Source organism: Ahaetulla prasina, chromosome 13, assembly GCF_028640845.1.
Source record: "Ahaetulla prasina isolate Xishuangbanna chromosome 13, ASM2864084v1, whole genome shotgun sequence".
Classification (NCBI taxonomy): domain Eukaryota; kingdom Metazoa; phylum Chordata; class Lepidosauria; order Squamata; family Colubridae; genus Ahaetulla; species Ahaetulla prasina.
The window spans coordinates 2051261-2057041 of NC_080551.1; positions in this window are offsets into that span (position 1 = coordinate 2051261).

The following is a 5781-nucleotide window of genomic DNA, read 5'->3' on the forward strand; positions in this document are numbered from 1 at the left end:
CTCAGCAGTATAGTTTAATGGCTAGTTTCACTTGTAACAGTAAATCATCATTTGTTTCCATTGTTATTAAGAAGGGCACACTGGCCTGGTTCACATATAATATAAATCATAATTTCAAAATCACAAAGGCTGATTAGATTATCCTGTAAGCATATATACAAGACACGCTGAGCTGTCTTTAATATTAATTGTGAAACTAAGTTATAGCAACTGCACGTAGACTTACATACTGCTCCATAATGCTTTACAACACTCTGAGTGGTTTAGAGAGCCAGCCTCTTGTCCCCAACAATCTGGGTCCTCATTTTACTGATCTTGGAAGGATGGAAGGCTGAGTCAACCTTGAGCCAGTCAGGATCGAACTCCTGGCTGTGGGCACATTTAGCCTGCAATAGTATATTCTAATGAGTGCACTGCCAGTGTCCTATGAGCACTCTGCAGGGTAACTACGCAAACCATGGCTTGCAGTCCCTTCTCCCTTGCCAGCAACCTTTGGAAGGTCTGCCCATTTCGCTATATTACAATAAATAGGGGTATCCATCTGTAACTACAATTTGGGCACAGTGAGAGAAAGACTATTTCCCCAGGCCCATCTGTTGCCAGAATTACCCCTCCCAGGTGCATGATCAGTATAATAAGCCAATTTAGAATGTAGGATTATAGGGCTGAAAGGGATCTGGGTGGTCTTCTAGCTCAACCCCCTTCTCAAGGCAGGAGAACTTATACCAGGGTCCCAAAGTCCTGGTCTGGAGCCCAGCCTGTGGGAACTGGGCCATGCAAGCAATGGGCAAGTGCGCTCAAGTGCTCAGCTGCATCTGCACAAGTGGTCACACATGTGCGAAACCATCCCCTCCTTTCCACTGGTCTGCAGAACCAGAAAGGTTGGGGACTGCTTCGCTATACCATCCTGGTCAAATGGTTGTCCAGTCTATTCTTGAAAACCTCCAATTATAGAGCACTCACAATTCCAAGAGACAAGCTATTCCATTTATCGTTCTGTCAAGAAATTTCTCCTTAGTCCTCTCTCTTAACAAGCTTCCATCCATGGTGCTTTGGAGATCGAGTTGATCCCTTCAGTATTTCAAGTGTGGCATAAATAGTGTGGTATAAAGCTGCATCAGTTCTGTGATCTTGATGCTATCCTTCTGTTAATGCAGCCAAGGACTGCATTAGCTTTTTGACAACTGCAGCACATTGAATAGATTTTTTTTTTTTATTGGCCAAGTGTGATTGGACACACAAGGAATTTGTCTTGGTGCATATGCTCTCAGTGTACATTGCTGGCTTATACTTAAGTGGTGGTCCACTAGGACATCTAAATCTCTCCCAGTTACTACTATTGAGTCAGGTACCAACAATTCTGTACTCATGCATATGGTTTCTCCTACCTAAGTGCAGGAACTGAATTTTTTCATCATTGAATTTAATTTTATAAGATAGGGTCCAGTGTTCAAGTCTGTCAAAAGTTCTAATGGATCTTGAGTCTATCTTCTAAGGTGTTGACTATTCCATCCCAGCTTGGTGTCACTCACATTTGATGTGTTCCCCTTTTATCCCCTCATCTAGATCATTATGAAAATATTGAAGAGTAGGGATAGAACCTTAGGATACTCCATTGTATGCTACTCCCCATGTGGATGTAATTCCATTGAAGATTACACGCTGAATGTGATTGGTCAGCCAGTTGTGAATCCATCTGCTGCTGGTACTGTCTATCCCACATTGTTCTATCTTATTAAGACATAGGCCGTGATCTACTTTGTCAAATGCCTTCCATGTATGTCCACAGCATTTCTCTGATCCACTACTTTAGTCACACTATCAAAGGGAGTAAGATTTGTCTGGCATGATTTTTTTTTACAAACCCATGCTGGTTTCTAGCAATCACCTTTTTCCTTTCTAGGTGCTTACAAATCTGCCACTTATCTTTTCCAGATTTTCCCAGGTATTGATGTGAAAATGATGGGCCTGTAATTTCCTAGATTCATTCCCCTTTTTGTGTGTGTGTAGACTAGAACCACATCGGCTTGTTTCCAGTCCTCTGGTGGTTCCCCTGCGTTACATGAGCTTTGAAAGATTACATTCATTGCCTCTGAAATTACATCTGCTAGCTCCGTCAGAACCCTGGGGTATAAATCATCTGATCCAGGTGATTTGTACTTGTCCAGGGCAGGTAGGTATTCTCTTACTAATTTCTTGCCTATTTTGACTTGTATGCTTATTCTATCTTCCTTGGTATTGCTTTTGATAGGTTGGGCTGTTTTTTCCTCTTGCAAAAAAATAGTTGCAAAGAAGGAATTAAGCAGTTCTGCTTTCTCCCCGCTACCTATCACCTTCTTCCATCTACTCCCATTAGTGGATTTGTTTCCTTGACTTTCTTCCTGTTTGAAACATTTAAAAATTATTTTTGCATTAGACTTGCCTTTCTTGGTTCATAGTTTCTCTGACTCCTGCATTACAGATTCAGGCTATTTGCTCATATTCTGTTTTAGTTATATGCTCTTTTGCATTTTTGTATGTGTCTTTTGTGTCCCTCAGTTTGTCAGAGAGCTCTTTTGCAATCATGCTGATCTCGTCTGGTGTTTTTTGTTTTGGTCATGTGCTGAGTCATCATTGGACAGACAAGAAGGCACAGGGTCATACAGTGGTTAAGGGGGAGAGGCTTCATTCAGTGACAGGCTAAGTGAAGCAAAGAAGGCCTTAGAAAGCCATGTAAGGTGCATGTGCAGAAGAGGTGTGTTCAACAGTAGAAGCTGGGGACCCCCACAAAGCTAGAGCCCGAGATTTATACTGAAGAGTCCCCTACTCCCAAATAGAATATAGAACAGAATATTCTATGATCCGTCATCCCAAATGAATTTCCATAAAGAAATAAAAACTTGGTTCTGAGAGAAAGCACTTAGGATATATTAAGAATGATGTCTCCAACCCTGTTGATCAGCAACACAGTTTTTTTTTTGGTCAACATTTTTTATTGAGTTATAAAGTATTATCAGTGCCATAGTTTTTTTTAATGCCTTGGTTTTCTGTGTACAGAGAGAAATGAGAAATACTATGTTCCAAGAAATACTTCGGCAGTCTTACAGTATTCTGCTGAAAAGCTTCAAATCAAAATATTATTGAGATCTAAAGTTCTCCTCTGAAAGCAGAAAAACAGAGACAAAGTTTTTAATATTAAAAAAAGCACAGACGTAGATATTTGTGTGTGTGTGTGTGTGTGTGTATGTATGTATGTATGTATGTATTTCAGCATATTTTTGGGACTTGCTATCAATTGTATGGTTATTCACATACAATATATAAATATCATATACATACAGGTAGTCCTCAACTTACGAGTTCATTTAATGACCATTCAAATTTACAATAGCACTGAAAAAAGTAACATGAACATTTTTCACACCTACCAGCGTTGCAACGACCCCATGGCCACATGATCAAAGTTCAGACACTTGGCAGCTGGATGGTATTTCTGATGGTTGCCGTGTCCTGGGGTCACATGATCACCTTTTGTGATCTTCTGACAAGCAAAGTCAATGGAGAAGTCAGATTCAGTTACAACCCTGTTACCAATTCACTTAGCAACAGTGGCAAGAAACATCAAATGGGACAAAATTCACTTAACTGTCTCATTTAGCAACAGAAACGCTGGGCTCAATTTTGGTTGTAAGTTGAGGACTGCCTGTATTCATCACTTATCATCTTTAACACTTCCCCCCTTTCTTAAACTACTAGCTTTTCCTTAAGTTCGAATACAATAGATGGTTAGCAAACAACAGACATTCCTATCAAATTTCTTAAGCTGTTTCCTTTAGAAAGTATTTTCCCCCTCCCCTTTATCCTCTTGCATCTGAATTACAAAAAAAAGCACTCTCATTTTCTTTTAAGAGGAAAGCAAGATTCGGAGCCCATCTTTTTCTCTTCAAAACTAATGATATTCTTGCAATATAGCTTAGAAGACCCATTTGGACTATAGAGAGAGAACGTAGATTTTTTTGTCACTTTCTTATCTAACCTCTGGGGATGGTTAGCAATTCTTACAGTAGCAATAGAGATAGGCAACTTTTCATGTAGCATGTGGAAGCAACACGAAGAACAGTTTTTGAAAAGCATGTGAAATGCCTTTCATAGCCTAGGAGATCATTCAGTCTTTGAAAGATGCAAAACAATCCTAAGGATACTCAAATGGTTCATATTCTCTACCTCTTATGTGCTTACAAACATCCAGCTGGCTGGCTGCAAAATACTCAATAGGGTCAGATTTAATTAACATTTGGAAGGAGATCACAAAAAAGGCCTTCTAGTCCAAGCCCTTGATCAAGCACAGACCCTATACCTTTTCAGACAAGTGGCTGTTCAATCTCTTCTTCAAAACCTGTGAAGACACTGGGAATTGACTAATGATTTGAAGGAGTGTTTGCCTTTGTATATGCAGTTATTGAAAGTTCTTTGTGCTCTCATATTGGCAGAGGTATTGCACTGTTAATTCTTGCGAAAAGAATCCAGCAGTCCTAGCTGTTGCCAGATCGGGCCCACTGTCCTGTTGGAGAAGAGGAAAGCTGGGATACCAAAATCACCGGAAGTCACACTGAAAATCTATTGCTGTTTAAGAGGTGGGGGGCCTATTGCAGAATCCAAGTCAATGCACTTTAACTACCATGTAACAGTAGCAAGCCTGATTAGCAAACATTAACAGCGATTTGCAACCTCGTTTTCTACCCAATTTTTTGTCCACTATCCAAAAACGTTAACCGAGAAGACCCAACTCTTTAGACTAAGCCAGCGGGGCTGCCCGTTTCAAGCAGGGGAAAAGAGGCAGAGAGCAGACCTGCAACGCTGCAAAATGAGGCAGCAGGAAAATCAGCCCGCTTTTCTTCCTTTCCCACTCGTGAAAAGGGAACTTTGCAGAGGAGGAGGAGGAAAATCTAGGCTGGTGGAGCTGCTGCAGCTTTTCAAGGCCCTTCGGGAGTTCCCAGTCGCGTCCGACACCGGAGGAAAGGAGACCCCCACCCTCCCCGACTCCCCCGTAGTGCCCGGAAGTCCTCCGTCGTCCAGCCTCCCCTTGATAAGCGCCCCCCAAAACCAGCCCTTCCGGGTGCTAGAAATGCCCGGCCCGGTCACCATTCCCCTCCTATCCGAGGGGAGCTCCGGGGGTAGGAAGCCGGGGGATGATGCTCCGTCGCTTCGCCGGAAAATGCGGGCGAGGGATCCGTTCCTGGAAGCGGGACCCCGGAGAGCAACTCCGTCTTCCCCGGCCGAGAAAGCACCGCGAGCTCCGACCGCCGGCGAATCCTCTCAGAAGCCGTTCCGCCGTCTGCCTTCAGGCCGCCGCCGCCTCCTCCTCGCGAGCAGCTCCTCCATCGCCCGCCCCGAAGCGCCGCCTCGGCCTCCCCGGCGCTCGCCCACAAGGCGGACGGAGGGCTCCGTGAACCGGCAGGCGGCGCCCGGCCCGCCCACGGAGACTCCCCCCCCCGCCGCTGCGGCTCCAGCGACCGCGGCCCTCCGTCCGTCCGCCCCGCCGCCAACCGCCCAGCGGCTCCTTCTGCAGCTCGCGCCGACTGCTCCGCAACTCCCTCGTCAGGGACCGGCCCGTCTCCCCCCGCCGCGCCGTCGCGCCTTCCCATTGGTGCGCCGCCCGCCGGCCCGGCCTCCCGCGCCTTCCGGTTGGCCGCGCCGCCCGCCCGTCAAACGGGAGCCTTTTCTCGCGGAGCGCCCGCCCCCGCGGCGATCACGCTAGTGTGCGCGCTAGTCGGCCGCGTTGGGGGATTCCGAGCGGAGCTG